This window comes from Amblyomma mixtum, chromosome 10 (assembly GCF_055824585.1).
Source record: "Amblyomma mixtum isolate Tamu chromosome 10, ASM5582458v1, whole genome shotgun sequence".
Taxonomy (NCBI): Eukaryota; Metazoa; Arthropoda; class Arachnida; order Ixodida; family Ixodidae; genus Amblyomma; species Amblyomma mixtum.
The window spans coordinates 132,861,050-132,882,253 of record NC_143021.1 but is presented as its reverse complement, the minus strand read 5'-3'; the positions used below and the strand labels follow the sequence as shown (position 1 = coordinate 132,882,253).

At 48.4% G+C, this 21,204-nt stretch overlaps 1 long non-coding RNA gene across 1 annotated transcript in view; it reads left to right on the top strand.

Moving 5' to 3' along the window:
* LOC149326988 (uncharacterized) overlaps positions 1–21,204 on the top strand; it is a 58,169-nt gene that overhangs the window by 8,474 nt on the left and 28,491 nt on the right. Inside the window, exons 2-3 of the long non-coding RNA XR_016286082.1 lie at positions 16,928–17,578; positions 20,362–20,522. This is a non-coding gene — a long non-coding RNA (uncharacterized LOC149326988). The remainder of the gene's footprint in view (positions 1–16,927; positions 17,579–20,361; positions 20,523–21,204) is intronic.

The following is a 21,204-nucleotide window of genomic DNA, read 5'->3' as shown; positions in this document are numbered from 1 at the left end:
TTGCTTTCTTATTTTTATTTTTCCTTTCCTTCACTTTATTCCTTTTATTTTATTTATGAAACCCATGCATTCACTAGATGTGCCTTTATTCATGCTCGAACCTTGAGCCTTCGTGGCTTAGTGTTAGCGTCTCCGCTTCAAATGCCAAGGGCTCTGGTTCGATTCCGACCCTCGGCGCAGTGACGCCAAAAGGCGGACAAATCTGCCGACGCGACTGTCGACACGGCTGCCGACAGCGTCTGCTAACGACAGTAAGGCATTAAAGGCTTACGCCTTAATAAAATTACCGAACACGCCTTGAATCGTCGCGCAGCGCGGCCTGTAGCCACGCGTGACCTGTAGACGCGGCGCACTGCGTTCCTTCAGTTGGTGGTGAAAAACATTTATGGGCAATTAATTTTTTTTACAGAAAGGTGATTGGGGTAGGACCCTATTGGCCCTTTCCCCTCACAGCACTAGGTGGAGCCCCTATTCCGGGGCCCCATTGGCAAGCAACGCCGCCCGCGTCCGTTGAACCAAGGCCTTTTGGCTCTTTAGATCTTGACAGCCGAGCAGGGCCGCCTGCCAGTCCTCTCTGGTGGGGTTGGGGTTGGGGGGGATAGATGGGTTAGATTGACACGCCCAAACCATGTGGAAGGTGTCAGACACCTCCCCACAGAACTGGCACGTGCCATCAAAGGATGTATTGAAATGTTTAAGCACCGCCGGGCACAGTACAGTGTTAGAATTTTGATGAGGAGGCGCTCGTCAGCGCGATCCAGACCCTTACAAGGGGCCGGGTAGCGCCGGTGCTCCTCCTTGTAGTAATCGGTGATTTGTTTGAATGTAATGGCCAGATTGTCTGATTGGGAGTACCCTTCCAAGGACAGGGAGATAGCCCGGTGAGAGAGTGCGCGGGCGGCCTGATCGGCCTGTTCGTTTCCCTGGAGTCCCTGGTGACCGGGGGCCCAAATCAGGTTGCGTGGAGTTGGATCTTCAGATCGACAGCTATATTCCAGTATGTGCCAGGCAAGCGGGGGAGCCCAGCCCAACTCGTAGTTCCGACAGGCCCCTCGAGAGTCGGTGATGATGTGTTTTGACTTGGGATTCGTGAGAGCCAGAGCAATGGCAATCTCCTCCGCGTGTGTTGCGCTGTAGGCTTTGAAAGTGAGCCCGTTAACTGTGTTTGTGTTGTGTACGACTGCGGCCGTGTACCACCCCCCGTGGTGTGGGCCGGCAACGTCTACGTAATACACATGTTCTTGGTTACCATAGTATCTCGCCAACGCTTCCGCGCGCGCCTGGCGACGACCGCTATGGTCTTCTCTGACATGTTGCGGGGAAGGGGTCGGACCCGGAGGGCGCGTCTCCAGGGTTCTGGCACTCTCTCCCTTTCCTCAATGTGGCAGTCGTGTTTGATGTGTAGCCGGTCCAAGAGGCGGCGACCGGACGTGGTCTGTGCAAGACGCGTGTATTGGTTGACTAAGTGGGCTTCTCGAAGCTCCCGGAATGTGTTCACCACGCCCAAGGCCAGAAGTCTCTGGTTGGACGTGGTGACCGGGAGGTCGAGAGCCCGCTTGATGACTTTCCGGTGGATGACCGGTGGCGACTTTGCTTTCGCAACCTACTAGGCTTAAGGAAAGCTAAGCCCCCGCCAATTTTTTTTATTGTAGTGTTTGAGTGCGCAGCTCTTTGGCGCCTGTTTCGCGGCGCAGCCGTCGCCCCTGCCCGTTCGGCGTTCATTTTGTTCATTGGCGTTGGCGTTGACGTTTTACACTCGGATCATTTTAAAGAACGGAAGTGCCAAACTGGCTCCCTGGGCCCTGGGTCAGTGGACGCCTGAATCGCGCTGTTTTGTTGTTGATGCTGCCGTATGAGCCGGTGCCTAGAAAGCGTCGCGGTGGACACCCGAGCCGCACTGTACAGGATGGGAGGATGTGGGTGTGAAAGAAGAAAGACAAAGAGGGTCCGTAGTGATGAAAATGAAAATTGTATTTGAGGACAGGAAATTACGGAGTAACTGGCTCGCATATCTCGGTGGTCACCCGTCCTCTGTTTGTGGAGGAAGGGAGGAAGTGGGAGTGAAAGAGTAAAGAGGGGCAGGGATGAAGAAAATGAATTTGAGGAAAGGAAATTACGTAGGAGGTTGTGCCGCTGCGCGGAGGGGAGGTCACAGTTGGCACGATTGCAGCGCGCGGACGGACACCGTGAGCATGGACGGACACCGCGAGCATGAGCTAATAAAGGCTTTTGCTCTAATAATGTCAGGCCCGCTGAGTGAAACAGATGGCACTTGACGCCTTCACCATGGCTATCATTGAGCCTGCTGCTTACTCCTAACGCTGTTCCTCGCGCTCAGCTCAGCTCGGCTTGGTTGTGTTTTGTTTATGGGATTTAACGTCCCAAAGCGACTCAGGCAATCGGAGACGCCGTAGTGATGGACTACAGACATTTCGACCACCTGGGGTTCTTTAACGTGCACTAACATCGCACATTACACGGGCCTCTAGAATTTTGCCTCCATAGAAATTCAACCGCCGCGGCCGTGTTGGAACCCGCGTCTTTCGGGTCAGCAGACGAGCACCATAACCATAGAGCCACCGCGGCGGCTCGCCAGAGGGCGTCACAACAGGGAGCCACTAAAGCCAGAAGCATCCTCGCCGGGCACTTGAGGTGCGTTAAACCAGTTCTAGTGTCCGTCCCGCAAGAAACGTGAGCCGTACAAGCTGAGATTGAGATTTATACAAAAAACTTGAGGGACATCTATTTTCTGCGCCGCCGCGGTGGCTCAGTGGTTATGGCACTGGGCTGCTGACCAAAAATATGCGGGTTCAATCCCGGCCAGGGGGGTAGAAGTTAGATGTAGGCGAAATTATAGAGGCCCGAGTACTGTGCGACGTCGTTGCACGTTAAAGAGCCCCAGGTAGTCGATTTTTTCGGGAGCTCTTCATTACGGCGTCCGTCACCGCCTGCGTCTCTTTGTGAACTTAAACCACCAAAAATCGAACCAAACTTACGCTGAGGGGAGAGTATCACGTGATAGCTTTAAAGGGTGCGTATGGTTCATTTTCACGGACATTGACGCGCGTGGTACCATCACATACTGTAGGATAATACATCATGGTCCATATTAACTGGGGCCTCTAATTAGTGACCCTAATAATTAAGTGTTCCTGTAGCGCAATTCGCCTACTTTTCGGTATAAGGTGCTCGTGCAAGGTCTCCATTTATCGCATTGCACGAACACTCCCCAGTGGTGTAGGCGTAGCGCGTCCGGATCCAGATCCTCTGGACGGTGGCTCGTTTCCGCTTAGCGACTTTCTTTTCTTACATCACATTACATCACAACGCTCCCGATCAAACATAATTTTTTTCAGTCATGCCGACGGAGGTGTTTGTGCCGGACGATTCCTTTCGTCATCATCATCATCACTTATTGACCCTTAAAGGGCCATGGGTGGTAGGGCATTACATAAAGGGGAACTGGGGGGGGGGGGGGGGCGCACATCGCAATAATACAACAGATCACAATCATTGCCATATACATATCCTGGCCGGATATAAAAAGAAAATGTGCATAAACCTATCACAGAGAGTGGCAAAACATATATAAAACGGTAGTAAAACAAGAAAGAGAAGAGTAATCAACAACAGGTTTTCAAGTGTGACAGCAGTAATTGGTGGAACTTACATAGACCGCGTTCGACGACAACGCACTCCTGCAGGAAGGTCATTTATGAAAATAAAATAGGAGTGGACCAAGCACCGAGCCCTGTGGGACACCGGACAAAACCTCAGTTGCAGGCGACTGATCATTATTGTTAATAGTGTACTGACAACGAGCAGTTAGGAAACAAAGCAGCCATGCTAAAACCAGAGGATCGAGGCATATAAAGCATGAAAGTTTGGCTAGAAAGCGCTGATGGGGTACACGATCAAAACCTTTCGAGAAGTACAGGTATATGACGTCAGTCTGAAATGGCGAATCTTAATTTAGGCTGACATCGCTAGTGAAATGAAAAAGTTGGGTTTCGCATGAATAATCGGATCTGAAACCATGCCGATAGGGGGAAAAGAAGCACTTGTAATCTAGATGAAAGGCCACGTGCGAATATGTAATGTGCTCTGGTAGCTTGCAGGCAGTGTATGTTAAAGAAATCGGTAGGGTAAGGGTGCAGGCTAGTTGGTGATCTATAACATATAAATACCAGCGGAAAACAGCAGGACACACGACGAAGAACGAGGACACACAAGCCAGTATTTAGCTCATTTTTCACCCACTAAACGTCAGTTGGAAGTCAGTGCTTGTGTGTCCTCGTTCTTCGTCGTGTGTCCTGCTGTTTTGCGCTGGTATTTACATGTTAAAGAAATCGGACGGTAGTTACAAGGATCGAACCGGTTACCGGCTTTAAAAATCGGATCTACTCGACTCATCTCCTAGTCATCTGGAATTGGAGCTGTAGCAATCGATTGCTCGGATGTTATTTGCAAATAATATTAATTTAAAGTTTTTAATGTAAAGTCTTCACAGTTAGACGCCCGTCACTTCCAGATGTATACAGCGGACCATCCAAGCACCACTGTATGCAGCGGAAACCAATCTATATGTCCTTGGAGTCAAGAGTTAGATTGCTGCTGGCCATAGCACTTTCACTTTTATGAGGAATATAACACAACGACCAAAGGAATATGAATTGGTACTTTCTTGCCCTCTGGTTATGAATTTTTCCGAGGCTGACTGCGCTGCATTTTTTCTCTTCGTCCCATCGGAAGAAATAGCAGTTTATGTATTTGTGTATGACGCGGAGGAAATCAGCGAACCACGAATATTAACTTCAGCAAGTTGGCGAGTTGAGTAAGTTGGTACATACTGACTGGGAATAACAGTGCAGAGACAAGGAACACAGGAAGTAGACGGGACCGGCGCTAATAACTGCGGCTTATTAGAAAGAAACAAAAAAATCCTGTCTGTTTCCTCTGCCCTTTTTCTCTGCTTGGTTATTCAGAGTGAAATAACTTTTTCAAAGGCAGTTTCAGAAGTATCTAGTTGTGCTTGGCCCCCAACTAGAACGTTATGATAGTATCTAAAGGATCCATAGTTTACCATGTTTATCCTACTGAATGTCATGTCTCGACAGGTAAGAGTTCGAAATTGCGCAAGAGAGTACAGATATGTTTATGGAATTTCGCATAAAAAAAACAGTTCTCAAAACTTGCTTCGCATAGGTTACCCAACTGCAAAAATACATACGTACTGTTTAAAGTTTCGTTCACATGCACCAGAGAAAAAAAGGAATTTTGTCTCTAAAGAAGTAATAGCGCACTTTTTTCATCCTGTTACTCGTAAGCACACATCGCTAACGCAACTTGTGCGACATGTCTGCTTAGATTTATCACTTATTAGCAGCGCCTTGGTGCTAGCATTTGTTTTATGAGTAGCATATTGCAATCACTCAGTTCAGCCCTTGGGCGCGGCCGGGCAGCCACCAAACCACGTGACGTGGCGTCACATGGTTTGGTGACGTCACGTCACGTGATGACGTGACCTCACTAAACCACGTGAACAAAAAAGAAAAGAAAAAAAAGGAAAGCAAAAAAAAAAGGACGGCTGAGCATGGTGGCGGTTGGCACCGCCCCGTTTCAAAGGGGGCGCTCCTATCATTCCATCCATCCATCCATCCATACGTCACGGAGGGAAAGCTGCTGAGAAAATCGAGTGCCGCCAAGCAATACCTCGTGCAAAAAGACCACGCAATATGCAACGCATTCTTGGCTTAACCAAGCTAAGCCTGGGCATTTTTTAACTTTCTTCGCGTTCCAATTATCTCACAGTTTACAGATAGGTCAGCTTGCTAAATGCTAGGAAAGATGATGCTAGCGTCGGCGCAAATTGCTATTCGAAGCTATATTACCTCCCGCCCTAAATTAAGCCGCCATTTCATAGCCATCCTTGGTGGTGCCAGTCTTCGTCGTTGCCGCGCGCTCTCAATGTATTGAAACAGAACGAATCGCTGCATCACTTCTCCCGCAGAACACGTGCTAGAATAAAGAGTGGTGATCAATTCCTGTCGTATATTATGCTGTGCTGGTGAAAACATTGCTCTAAGTTTCTAGCCTTGAAAATGCCTCGTTTCTAACGAGGCAACGTTATAGGCCACGTTACGCAGAGAATACGGTGTCGGCGTCGTGATCGCTAAACAGGTTGGCTCCGGCACCATATTTTATTTGTTTATTTATTTTACAGGTACTGCCAACCTAATGCAATGTCTTGGGCAGGAGTGGGTGGGCGTGACCGTACAGAATATATGCACATGACAAGAAAGCGCACCACATGATAACAGATGGTTAATAGCGACAAAATTCGCACGGTTCTTTGTACAGAGTTTCATTGTGACCAGAAAAAAAAGAAACAAAGGAAATGTGTCGAGGGCGGAAGAGGTGAACACAGGGCACAAGAACAGGCTAAGAGCAGGTTACAATACATTTCGTTTTTTACTCAGGACTGCGTCTGTGAACGCATCAAGAGTGGGGAATTCTACAGTTTGGGCATCCAGTGCATTCCAGATACGTGTCGTCCTAGGGAGAACAGAGTTCTTGAACACGTTGGTTTGCACGTGAAATCCTTAACCTTTCTGTTGTGGAATTATCGGGTCGTACGCGCATTTTCGGGTTGAATATATCGGTTTTTGTCTATTCGTGTTTTTTCGTTGTGCATTAAATAAAAAAACTTTAATCTTTCACGATATCGGCGTGATTCCAGTGCTTCTACCCTCGAAGAACCACCCCAGGTTACTTGACCTTAGGGTGGTCCCATCCTACACACCGGATTGTTCTCCAACTAACCACCCGGACAGGTGGCAGCTAAATTAACGGTTGCTTGCGCGGTTACTCGGGAAGAGCAACTTGGGTCGCACAAGACCCGCAAGTGGCAGCACCTGCCATGGCAGGGCAATGGCGGATCCCTTAACCGCTGCACTAATGCTCAAGCAGTTTTATGGACTTCCAGAAACATATAAACATATAGTTAAAAATTACGAATTTCGCATGTAAAACCATTACCTCAATATAAGGGCATTAGGTCAGTAAGGCAGGGATGAAGTGTCCCTTCGAATTTTTTTATCCTTCCCTCCGTAGCACGTGTTTTAGAATGACGCGCTAGCGGCGAGCGTAACTGATCTGAGCGAAGGTATTGCTCCTTTCTGCCCTCACATGTTTCAGCAACAATCCTACTTTCGTACGGAGAGAAAGGCTCGGTAAAAACAAAACTTTATTTGACAAACATCGTCATCATGTCTGTAAAAATAAAAGCTGTTGATGAATCCCACGGAGCTCTAATGCTCGGCTCGAGCAGAGGGAGCTCGTACTGTCTGTCCATGGCGAAGAGAAGTCGCTCTCGGCATTCCAGCACTGCTGCTGTACTTGTACATAGGGATGTGCGCGCCACCGGTGCCAGTCCCGTTTTAGTCGCGATGCGGAATTGTAGCCGCACTCATTGCAGGTGAACGCAGCAGCCGCTGCAGTTGGAAGGAGAAAGAAACAAAGTTATCCTCATTGCAGAGCATCCTGAACAATTTGCATCACTTTCATTTTTGCATTTTATCTCTGCATTGCTTTGATGCAAGCATGGGGAAGAACAGATGCCTGCCTCCGAAAAGGGGTTTGTTTATAAGACATTTCAAAGTAGTTGAATGAACAACGGGCATATGCGTCTGCTTCTTGCACAGGTTGCTTGAAATGATTATTTCACAATTTTAATTGTCAATAACCTAGTAAGACAGAGATCACGAGTAGATAAGATTCTCGGGGTGGAAGGCAGTTGCAAGCTCAGAGTTTTATTGCAGTAGCACCACTAGGCGCATTTTCCCATATTGGACGTATGTACTACGCGCCTGAAGTATGCTTTCCGGCAGGCGCCCTCCTGCCCACTGGGTTGTGGGAAACCTGCGGTGCGTATACTCCTGGTGAACCTTCACCGGGGCAAACCCCTTCAAGGAAAATTCCTTCGTGGTAAACGCCTATAAGTCAAAGGCCTTCTCAGTAAAGGAATTTAGGTCCAAGGCTTTTGTCGTAAAGTCATTTCTGTCAAATGCCTTTAGCACGTAAGCAGCTTATGTACTCAGCGTAAGTAGTGTCATTGCACGATATTCATCGCTTAGACATTCTAAGTGATCTGCTGATTTTTTTCTGTGTGAAAGTGAAAGCTCATGGCATACGTTTCGCTGCTTCTCCTGCTCATTATATTGCAAATGGCTTTTCGAGCAGTTAACTGAACAGGGCTTGAAAGTATGCCGCAGCACTCTCAGACGACGCAAATATTGCATGTCGGTCGCTATTCTGTACAGAAAGTCAATTCTTTGGATTGTGCTGAATAGCATATTTGGTCACGATTAATTTTCCCACCTAGCAAGCAATGAAGTTTTAGAAAGCTCCGCAAAACATTCATTTGTAGATTAACATCTTTTACCAATTAAATTTTTTTCTCCCACTCATATGCCCGCGAAATACAAGGAAATACCACATGATATTACCGCTTGCGCACCGCTACTGCAGTGCTCTCAAAAGTTCGGCGTAGGAACGAGTTGATAATTTATCCCGGTCCGGTGCCGCTTAAAAGGCGGCAGAACAGCGACGCAGGAGCTGGCTGTGCGATGTTCACCTGCGGTATGATTTGTTTGCGGCGCATCATGATAGCGATACGCAGGCGCAGCATGTACCGCTTGCGCTGGGGTATATCGCACAGCCGGCTACAGCGTTGCAGCCATGGCATCTTTCCAGCGGCAGCACATACGGCCATATGAGCAGTTCGGTTGTAGGCGGAACGTTTGAGAGCACTGCAATCGCGGCGAGCAAGCGGTATATCAAGTGGTATTTATTTCTATATAGCGGGCATCTGCAGCAAGAGAAAAAAAAGCTAGTCTGTACTAGACTGAAAGTTCTAAACTGCTCAGTCCGATGTTTTGCGGACCGTTCTGCAACTTTCTGATAAGAATTTGTCGCCGACCTTCATTACTTGCGAAGTTGCTGAATTATTCTTCATTAACTGTGCAAATAAACAGTGTAGAAAAGTAGTGAGGCTTGTTCCATACACCAACCATCAGCATGCATTTTATCTCGTCGTGTTACAGAGTCGCGGCATCTTTTTAAACCGGGGCTTAAGTTAGCTGGGACACCATATACAACACCAGGTCCTGACTTTAGCTCGGCGATTCGCGACGACGGATGACAACCTTAAAAGTCTAAGAACATTTTTTTGCGGTATTCTTGCCGCAAAAATTTTGGCGATAAATTCCAGTGGCAGCAACTTTAGCTTAATTCGCTTGCACGTGCTATTCCGATATTGACTTTGTTCGAAGAGTTCATTCTGAAGCTTTGAATAAGATAAAAGATTTATCGAGAAAGGGACGAAATCTCGCGCTTGCGGTCAACGAGTACTAATCGGGGAGCTGTAAAGTTTTTACCGGTAATGCCATTTCTGAATTTTCTACAGGTACAGGCAAACTGTCAGAGCCCAAAAAAAATGCCTTAGGCCACTCAGTGATGGAAATTGAATTTGTTTTATGGTAACTGCCGAAAGCACATGTTCCAGCAGCGAATGAGCAATTAAAGGTGAATTCCAGGTTTCCGCCCATACAAAACATGCGCACTTCGTAGAAACTTTATAACATTAGAAAGACCATCTAATACAGACCGCAATGTTATACGATTAGGAATTTCATCCCGCGGCTCCGAAGAACTGCGATTATGTTCAGTAGTCTTTGTCTGGAATATTTTCCACTTCGTAAAGAATTCCCAGAATAGGGTCTAAAAGGCCAAGGTGTACCTGCCCGCTTCTGCCAGAGCACCCGCATAATTTCCACGACGAGAACCCGTCGCAGAATGTCTGGGCCCTTTTAACCGCAGCTCGGGCTGCGGTTACGCCAAGCGCTCGCAGTCGCGCTCCAGGTCATCAATGACGTTGAAGACCTCGTCGATGTTCGCATCTACGCTGTCGATCTGTCGAGGACCGTAACCCAGCACTGCACGCAGAGTGGCTAGCACAAGCTGTTGAATGTTGAATCCCGTGTACTGGACTGCCAAGAAACGCCACCCCGGCCGCAGGAGAATGTAAACGGCGCTCTGGTCATGAGACAGGTGATCCTGCTGTTCGGTCAGCATGCAGGTGTTGAGTGCTCTTCTGTACGTTGTGCATCCGAGCGTTGGTTGTCGGTCACCAGGCCGAAGGGCAGCTGTCATAAGTGCTATCAACTCGATACACTCCTCCCAGTCCAGCGAAACAATGAGGGAGTAGATCCGCCATCCCTCCAGGCGCTGCAGCGGCAACAGCCAGCAGCGCAGGTAGGCTATGCGGCAGAGGCAGCCTTGGGCATCCTCAGCCTGTTGCACAGCAGGAGAGATGGCACTGCGGATGTCGCGAAGTGTCAGTTGCTGTGGCCGTGGCAGCCACTACATATTCGCTTCGTCCAGGCTTAGTAGCAGTATGGATGGATAGTGCGAAGGATAGAATCAAGACTGAGTGTCTGTGCAGCCACTGCCGTAGATGCCATGGAGAAGCACAGCTGCTCTGCCGATGCAAGGATTCTCAGCCGCGTTTCGTCGATGTGTCGAAATATGCACACCTGCGTAGATCAGCTCCCAAAAGCGAGTCGCTCACTGCCACGGTTGTTTTCGTTTCAGCCTGCTGGCCCGGAGGTTTGAAGCTTTCTATGCGAGGAGGGCTTTCAACTACTGCGGCCGAAACGCCTTCTGCCAGGTGTACGGCGTTTGGAAACGGTATAATTTTAATACACGCTTAAAACCATTCTCAGGGGGCGCTGTCCTAACAAAATTACACAAGCGTCTCTTATCCTTGTTTGATATGGCTCAGTAAATCTTCTTTAAAAAACGAACGTGCTTATCGCAAGTGGAGCACAAGTGAATACGCAGAGTTTCGCTAATCAATCCTGATGTCGATGATTGATGTATTCCTGCCTAGAACGTCACAGTGTAAAGCAGGGTTAAGCGAACTAGTTCCTGGTGCGTTGTCTTGATAACTTTTCGTGTTTTCTTGCAGTTACGCTGCTGTTACGGTGCGGGCCCGGAAACTCTTTGTACCGTTAAGCGTAGAAAGTTGGGCTAGTTGGTTGGTAGTACTATTATGATACATTCCAGCGGCTAAAAAGACACGGACGAAGGTAGAAGGTAGTATTTTCAATGACAAAGAAAACTGCGTCAGCAGCCCTTCTGTGGCGCTAAACAAAAAAGAAATAGATTACCTGAAGGCAAACGGGTGGATTCAGCCAGGTAGGCGATAGATAGCAGGTGCGCCGATGTGGAAAACATGAGTGGCATGGCAAAGGAGCCTTCTGCACTTTTTGATTATGGGTTAATCTTGTCACGGATTACTTTTCCTTGCGCCCCCTTTTGTATATTATCGCTGTTTGTGAAATAAACCTCAGTTGAAGTCCGGCGTTCGTCCTGTCTCGTCTACCTTCGTCCGTGTCTTTTTAGCCGCTGGAATGTATCATAATAGTTCTTTGTACCGTGAACGTCCCGGCCTACCGTGGGAGCCGCAGGGAGCCGGCCTCGTCGCGGACGCGGGGCTCACGTTCAGCGTTCGAAAACGCGACCGTCAGCGCCCAAGGACGCTTCCTTCCGAGAATGCGCAGTTTGGTCGCGTAGACAGGGCGTTCGAGGGAGCGGAAGTCAACGCAGGGAGTCCCTCCAGCAGCGGAAGAGAGCAGCTACTCGGGCAGCCAGTCTGTACCTTCCAAGGGCTTGGGGCCCTCTTTTCGTTTGTGTCAAATTCTCTAAATAAAGACCCAATTCCTAAGCTTCACTGAGTCCACAGACCGTACCTTGCAACACTGTCTAGGAGTTACTCTAGTTATTCGCCTTGTATAAAAGTTGTCGAGGTGTGTTGCCTTACCTTCTTCACCAGCGCGACACATAACAGGGACAGGTCTCGTTTTCACGACGTGTACTACGTATGCGCGAGCTTCATCACTAGAGCCAGTGGCGGTGGAGTCAACCTCAGGCTACAGCTGTGGTCACGCAGCTCTCCTTAATGCAGGAAGTGATGGTCCTGTAAAGAATGCTTAAGGTTTAAAGGGACGGAGGTCGAGTTATTTGCTTTGTAATTGTTCTTCTTGACGAGTTGCTCGTAGCAAATTTTGAATATATATTGTGGCGGCAACAGCAGCACGCTTTTTATGCTTATCCCAAGGCGGTTTATTAGTGCCTAAAGGTAGGCGTTCGTGACAGAGCTTGCCGCAAGCATTGCTTTGACCACCGAAGCTGCGATTATCACGACGGCACTGAGAATGGGCAAAAAAGTCGAGCGCACACTGTTGTGTGTGCAGCAATCATATCGGGGACCAAGACTGTTTCCATGCGCTTGGCACTGAAGTGCGTCATAAGCATCACCCTATGTCTTCTTGGCTGCCGCCCTTCCTTACTGGGTCCACTAGCAGAGTAGCCCTAAGCATAAATGGGTTGGTTTGCTTTTTGAGGAAAGGAAATGTCTAATTATCTGTCTCACATATCTCGGCGGACAAATGAACCGCGCCGTAAGGCTTGACGGTCTGTAAGAAATTGTTTTATGTAGTTGAATGTTTTGTGGCCACAGTTGGTGTTTCTTACAGACCGTCAAGCCTACATACGCATACAAGATGCGGAACACGGGCCATACACCATCGGCTCGAGGGGAACACCTCAAGGCGCGGTCCTGTCTCCCCTCCTCTTCAATTTGGCAATGCTTCATCTTCCCTCCAAATTGTCCTCTTTGCCCGGGATACATCACGCTCTTTATGCGGATGACATTACAATCTGGGCCACGCAAGGCAACCTGGGCCACATGGAATCCTGCCTGCAAGCAGCGGCGACCCTAGTCGACGACTACGCGGCCTACTGCGGACTCCAGTGCGCCCCGTCTAAATCAGAATTTGTGCACATACGTCCCTCCCCTCGGGACACAACTCCGCTTTGCATCAGTCTCCCCTCGGGACCGATCCGGGAGTCCAAGGAGATCCGCGTCCTTGGTCTCTTCATACACCACCAACGCAGAGTCGACACCACGCTAGCCAAACTTCGCACGGTGGGAGACCAGGTGGGCCGCATGGTCCGCCGGGTCTCCAACAAGCGGGGCGGATTACGAAGCAAGGATGCACTGCGGCTTGCCCATGCTTTCGTAACGAGTAGAATCCTCTACTCAACCCCCTACTTGCACCTGCGCAAACATGATGATGACCAACTGGAGGTCATCCACCGGAAAGTCATCAAGCGGGCTCTCGACCTCCCGGTCACCACGTCCAACCAGCGACTTCTGGCCTTAGGCGTGGTGAACACATTTCGGGAGCTTCGAGAGGCCCACTTAGTCAACCAATACACGCGTCTTGCACAGACCACGTCCGGTCGCCGCCTCTTGGACCGGCTACACATCAAACATGACTACCATATTGAGGAAAGGGAGAGAGTGCCAGCACCCTGGAGACGCGCCCTCCGGGTCCGACCCCTTCCCCGCAACATGTCCAGAGAAGACCATAGCGGTCGTCGCCAGGCGCGCGCGGAAGCGTTGGCGCGATACTATGGTAACCAACAACATGTGTATTACGTGGACGTTGCCGGCCCACACCACGGGGTGTGGTACACGGCCGCAGTCGTACACAACACAAACACAGTCAACGGGCTCACTTTCAAAGCCTACAGCGCAACACACGCGGAGGAGATTGCCATTGCTCTTGCTTTCACTACTCCCAAGTCGAAACACATCATCACCGACTCGCGAGGGGCCTGTCGGAACTACGAGTTGGGCTGGGCTCCCCCGCTTGCCTGGCGCATACTGGAATATAGCTGTCGATCTGAAGATCCAACTCCACGCAACCTGATTTGGGCCCCCGGTCACCAGGGACTCCAGGGAAACGAACAGGCCGATCAGGCCGCCCGCGCACTCTCTCCCCGGGCTATCTCGCTGTCCCTGTCCCAATCAGACAATCTGGCCATTACATTCAAACAAATCACCGATTACTACAAGGAGGAGCACCGGCGCTACCCGGCCCCTTGTAAGGGTCTGGATCGCGCTGACGAGCGCCTCCTCATCAAAATTCTTACCAACACTGTACTGTGCCCGGCGGTGCTTAAACATTTCAATCCATCCTTTGATGGCGCGTGCCAGTTCTGTGGGGAGGTGGCTGACACCTTCCACATGGTTTGGGCGTGTCAGTCAAACCCATCTATCCCCCCCAACCCCAACCCCACCAGAGAGGACTGGGAGGCGGCCCTGCTCGGCTGTCAGGACCTAAAGACCCAAAAGGCCTTGGTTCACCGGACGCGGGCGGCGTTGCTTGCCAATGGGGCCCCGGAATAGGGGCTCCACCTAGTATTGTTAGGGGAAAGGGCCAATAGGGCCCACCCCAATCACCTCTCTGTAAATATTTATTGCATTATAAATGTTTTTCACCACCGCCGTAAGGGAATTTCACTGCTAGCTTCCTCCCTTCGCTTTAGGCGCGGTCCACGTGTCCGCAGAGATATGTGAGACAGATACTGCGCCATTTGCTTTCCTCAAAAATAAAAGTGGTATTTTGTTGGCCTAAAATGCGGTAAGGCAAAAGCCTTTAGCGCAGTGTTGCTGCTTATGTCACGGAGGTGTGGTTAATGGCTCATACTGTCGTGACCAAGACGTGTTAGCAAATTTGTCCGCGTTTCGGATTGGTCTAAATACTCGTGACGTGACTGCGCGCGAATTTTGACGGGTGTCCACCGAAATATGTAAGAGAGTTACTAATCCTTTCCTCAAATACAATTTCCGACTGGTGTCCACCGAGATATGTGAGACAGTTACTGCGTAATTTCCTTTCCTCAAATACCGTTCTCATTTTCTACAATACGGTCCCTCTTTCTCTTTCTTGTTTCACTCCACTTCCTCCCTTCCTGCACTGTGCGATTCACGAGTCCACCGAGATGACAGAGAATTACAGCGCTATTTCCTTCTCTCAAAAAGCGTTGCATTCAAAGGGAAGGCATTGCGCCGAACGGGTGGTGGCGTTCCGGGGACTCCCTCGCAACGCTACGGAACGCTACGCGTTCCACCCATATAGGGAAAGATTGAGCGTCATTAATTGGCAGTTAATTAATGCACCAACAGAATGGGAAGTGAGCAATCGCGTAGCAGAATTCAGCACTCAGGCTTTCGCCTTTCTCCACTTCAGCCGCTGAAGTGGCAGACAAATATTTCTTATAACGTTGATCTAAACACGCAAGTCCACTCAAACATTATATGAACAACAAGGAACCACGGATGACATTTCACTCATCAAATTACAGTGCTGAATATGCCAGCGGTGTAGCCGTAAGGCACCTTTTTTTTACAAGGTGCATTTAGCGATGCAACACCCGAGCCAGTAAAAAATGTGGCCGGGTGTACCAGGCTTCAGGCAGGGTATTTTGAAGCACTTCTTCTATACCGGTTATAAGAATAAATGCTGCAATGTTCTCCTTTTTGAATCCGTGTGTAAGGTGCACTTAATCTCTGTTTTATGGAGGTAGCATATTCAAAAGCTCCTTGGGAGTCAATGCAGATATGTGGCACAAATGTTCGAAGTCTTCTGTTACAAATAATGTAAAAGGATTGCCATACAGAAATCAGTATTGGCTGTAACAGTATTGCCATACTGAAATCAGTATCAGTACTGGATTCAGAGCAGAGTGCTATAGGGATTATGGGTCGTTGTAACAATGTTTTATGAAGACGCTTATAATCTGTCGTGTATTTACTGGAATGGTTGAGCCGGCGTGATAGCTTAGTGGCTATCATGTTTGTCTGGCGACCTGAAAGATGCAGGTTCGATTCCGGCCTAGCCGGTCGCATTTTAATAGAGGCAAAATGCTAAAGGCCTGTGTACTCTGCACATGTGGCCGAAATTATTCCGCAGCCTTTCATGAACTTCAGCGTCTCGTAGACTGTGTCGCCTTGGGTCTTTGAACCCCATAAAACCAAGCCAAAAAATCAAGATTGCCTTTCTAGAATGGCATAGCCAGGATATGGCTTGCATTGTAAAGCACATGTGTAGAGACGGAATGGATTTTTTTTTCCAGTTCCTCTTATATTATTTTTTCCTTTGTGCCGTACAGGTGATCATGCCCGCATGATTGACTGCAGACAGCAGGCCGCAAGACTGCTTCTGAGGAAACTAGCCGGACTGTTACTTTCAATATTTGTTACTGTGGTGCGTCTTATGGTGCATGTATTGCATATTCCCGGCCTGGATAGCTTGGAAATAAACTCTATTCGTAAGTATTTATACTATGTCATTTGTGAACTCTGTCTGGCGACCTTTTTCAACGGTTTGTAGGCGGTCAGTATATAGCCAGTCTATAGATAATGGTCTATTAATAGTTTAGTAGACAGAGGTCTATAGACTGTCTATAGATAAAGGTCTATAGCACTGCCAGGCCACACACCTATGGAATGTCTATAGACAGTGTATAGACATATGTCTACTGGACCAGTAGACTTTTGTCTGTAGACTGTCTATAGACAGCAATCTACAGGAAGTCTATGGTCATGTCTGTAGGTCGTCTATAGTCCGTCTATAGTCCGTCTATAGACAACTCTATAGACAATGTATGGCCATAAGTCTATAGATCGTCTATAGACTGTCTATAGACCTGTGTTTAGAGAATTCCTATAGACCTATAGAATTTATCACGAAGTCTCAGTTCCTGCAGCTGCGGCAGCAACGACATAATCGCTTCGTCCAGGCGTAGCAGCAGGTATGGATGGATAGTGCGAAGGATGGAATCAAGACTGAGTGTCTGTTTAGCCACTGCCATACATGCCATGGAGAAGCACAGCTGCTCTGCTGATGCGAGGATTCTGAGTCGCGTTTCGTACATGTGTCGAAATATGCACACCTGCGTAGATCAGCTCCCAAAAGTGAGCCGCTCACTGCCACCGTTGTTTTCTTTTCAGCCTGCTGGCCCGGAGGCTTGATGCTTTCTATGCGAGGAGGGCTTTCAAGTGCTGCTGCCGAAATGCCTTCTTCCAGGATTACGGCATTTGGAAACGGTTTGATTTAAATACACGCTCAAAACCATTCGCAGGGGGCGCTGTCCTATCAAAATGACACAAGCGTCTGTTATCCTTCTTGTTTTATATGGCTCAGTAGCTATCTTTTTAAAAAAGGAACGTGCTTCTCCAAAGTGGAGCACTAGTGAATACGCAGTTTCGCTAATCAATGCCGATGACAATTACTGATGTATTCCTGCCTGGAACATCAGAGCGTAAAGCAGGGTTCCGGTAACCAGTTCTTTGTGCGTTGTCTTGATAATTTTTTGTGATTTCTTGCACTTACGCTGTTGTTGCGTTGCGGGCCCGGAAACTGTTGACGCCGTGAGCGTTCGGGCCTACCGTCGGCGCCGGAGGAAGCCGGCCTCGTCGCGGACGCGGGACCAATTTTCGGCGTTCGAAAGCGCGACCGTCAGCGCCCAAGGACGCTTTCTTCCGAGAATGCGCAGGTTGGTGGCGTGGACAGGGCGTTCGAGGGAGCGGAAGTCAACGCAGGGAGTCCCTCCAGCAGCGGAAGAGAGCAGCTGCTCTGGCAGCCAGTCTGTACCTTCCAAGGTCTTGGGGCCCTCTTTTCTTTTTTGTCAAATTCTCTGAATAAAGACCCAATTCCTAAGCTCACCGAGTCCACAGCCCGTACCTAGCAGCACTGTCTAGGAGTTACACTTATTCGCCTTGTATAAAAGTTGTCGAAGTTTCTCGCCTTACCTTCTAGGCCAGCGCGACACATAACAGGGACAGGCCTCGTTTTCAGGCCGTGTACTACGTGGGTGCGAGCTTCATCACTAGAGCCAGTCGCGGTTCAACCTCAGGCTACAGACGTGGTCACGCAGCTCTCCTTAATGCAGAAAGTGATGGTTTTGTAAAGAATATTGACGGCTTAAAATGACGAAAGTCGAGTTATTTGCCTTGTAATCGTTTTTCTGGACGAGTTGCTCGTAGCTTATTTTCAATATATATTGTGGCGGCAAAAGCAGCACACTTTTTGTGCTTATCCCAAGGAGGTTTATTAGTGCCTAAAGGTAGGCGTTCGTGACAGAGCTTGCCACAAGCATTGCTTTGACCACAGAAGCTGCGATACTCATGACTACACTGAGAATGGGCAAAAAAGGCGAGCGAACACTGTTGTGTGTAAATGTAAATGTAAATTGGTTTTTGAGGAAAGGAAATGGCGCAGTAACTGTCTCACATATCTCGGCGGACACCTGAACCGCGCCGCAAGGGAAGGGATGAAGGTGGGAGTGAAAGAAGAAAGAGAGAAAGAGGTGCCGTAGTGGAGGTCTCCGGAATAATTTCGACCACCTGGGGATCTTTAACGTGCACTGACATCGCACAGCACACGGGCGCCTCTTGCGTTTCGCCTCCATCGAAACGCGGCCGCCGCGGTCGGGTTCGAACCCGGGTACTCCGGCTCGGTAGACGAGCGCCTTACCACTGAGCCACCGCGGCGGGTCTGTTGTGTGTGCAGCAATCATATCGGGTACCAAGATTGTTTTCATGCACTTGACACTGAAGTGCGTGATAAGCGTCACCCTATGTCTTCTTGGCTGCTGGCCTTCCTTACTAGGCCCACTACCAGAGTAGCCCTAAGCATAAATGGGTTGGTTTGCTTTTTGAGGAAAGAAAATGGCGCAGTATCTGTCTCACATATCTGGGCGGACAAATGAACCGCGCTGTAAGGGAATTTTTTTCGCTCCCACCTTCCACGCTTCCCTTATGGCGCGGTTCAGGTGTCCGCAGAGATATGTGAGACAGATACTGCGCCATTTCCTTTCCTCAAATATTCAAGGGGGCACTTTGTTAGCCTAAAATGCGGTCAGGCAAAAGCCTTAACGCAGTGTTGCTGTTTGTGTCGCTGATGTGTTGTTCAGATTTTAAGGTTAAAGCCTTTAATGGCTCATACTGTCGTGACCAAGACGTGTTAGCAAATTTGTCCGCGTTTCAGATTGGTCTAAATGGTTGTGACATGAGTGCGCGCGAATTTTGACGGGTGTCCACCGAAATATGTAAGAGAGGTACTGCTCCTTTCCTCAAATACAATTTTCGACTGGTGTCCACCGAGATATGTGAGACAGTTACTGCGTAGTTTCCTTTCCTCAAATACAATTTTCATTTTCTCCATTACGGCCCCTCGTTCTCTTTCTGCTTTCACTCCACTTCCTCCCTTCCTGTACTGTGCAGTTCAGGTGTCCACCGAGATGACAGAGAACTAAAGCGCTAGTTCCCTACCTCAAAAAGCGTTGCGTTCAAAGGGCAACGCATCGCGCCGAACGGGTGGTGGCGTTTCGGGGACTCCTCTCTTTCAACTCTCTTCTATCTGCACGTGGCAGCGGTGGTGGCTCGGCTTGAGCCAGTTGGAAGGCCCGTGCACTTTCCTTTTCATCCTTCTCTCAGTCGCAACCAACCAACCAACCTGGCAGCGCTACAACACGCTACGCGTTCCACTCCTATAGGCAAAGATTAAGCGTCGTTAATTGGCAGTTAATGCACCAACAGAATGTGAAGTGAACAATCGCGTAGCAGAATTCAGCAGTCAGGCTTTCGCCTTTCACCACTTCAGCCGCTAAAGTGGCTGACAAATATTTCTTATAATTTTGATCTGAACACGCAAGTACTCCCCTCAAACATCATATGAACAACAAGGAACCACGAATGACATTTCACTCGTAAAATTACAGTGCTTAATATGCCAGCGGTGTAGCCGTAAGGCACCTTTTTTTTACAAGGTGCATTTAGCGATGCAACACCCGAGCCAGTAAAAAATGTGGCCGGGTGTACCAGGCTTCACGCAGGGTATTTTGAAGCGCTTCTTCTATAGGGGTTATAAGAATAAATGCTGCAGCATTCTCCTTTTTGAATCCGTGTGTAAGGTGCACTTAATCTGTATTTTATGGCGGTAGCATTCTCAACAGCTCCTTGCGAGTCAATGCAGATATGTGGCACAATTGTTTGAAGTCTTCTGTTACAAATAATGTAAAAGGATTGTCATACAGAAATCAGTATCAGTACTGGATTCAGAGTAGAGTTCTCCAGGGATTATGGGTCTTTGTAACAATGTTTTATGAAGACCCTTGTAATCTGTCGTGTATTTACTGGAATGGTTGAGCCTCCGTGATAGCTCAGTGGCTATCATGTTCGTCTGTTCGCCCTTTCACTTCAGCGTCTCGTAGCCTGCGTCGCCTTGGGTCTTTGAACCTCATAAAACCAAACCAAAAATCAAGATTGCCTTTCTAGAATGACATAGCCAGGATATGCCTTGCATTGTAAAGCACATGTGTTGAGTTGGAATGGGATTTTTTTTTCAGTTCCTCTTATATTATTTTTTCCTTTGTGCCGTACAGGTGAACATGCCGGCATGATTGACTGCAGGCAGCAGGCCGCAAGAATGCTTCTGAGGAAACTAGCCGGACGGTTACTTTCAATATTTATGTTACTGTGGTGCGTCGTATGGTGCATTTATTGCATATTCCCGGCCTGGATAGCTTTGAAATGAACTCGATTCGTAAGTATACTGATTGTGTCATTTGTGAACTCTGTCTGGCGACCTTTTTCAACGGTTTGTAGGCTGTCTGTCCATAGCCAGTCTATAGATAATGGTCTATAGACAGATGTCTATAGACTGTCTATAGACAAAAGTCTATAGCACTGCGAGGCCACACACCTATGGAATGTCTATAGACAGTGTATAGACATATGCCTACTGGACCAGTAGACTTTTGTCTGTAGACTGTCTATAGACAGCAATCTACAGGAAGTCTATGGCCATAAGTCTATAGGTCGTCTATAGCCCGTCTATAGACAACTCTGAGAGACTTCCTATAGACCTATAGAATTTGAGTAGACAATAGGGGATATACAAAATTCTGCAGGTGCGCTTACCCGCATAACAATATTGCCCCAAACAAGATGGCTGACCATGCGTTTCCAGCGGAAACAATGCAAGAAACACTGTTTTTTTTTTTTTGATTCTTCTAAAATACGTTTCTTACATTCTATCCACACCTTTAGCGCCTGTTCTGAAGCCCATGTAGTTCCTTTATAGCGAAGTCGGCCATCTTGTTTGGGGCAATATTGCTATGCGGGAAAGCACACTTGCGGAATTTTGAATATCCCCTATTGTCTATAGACTGTCTATAGACAAAAGTCTACTAAAAGTGTATGGCCATAAATCTATCGACTGTCTA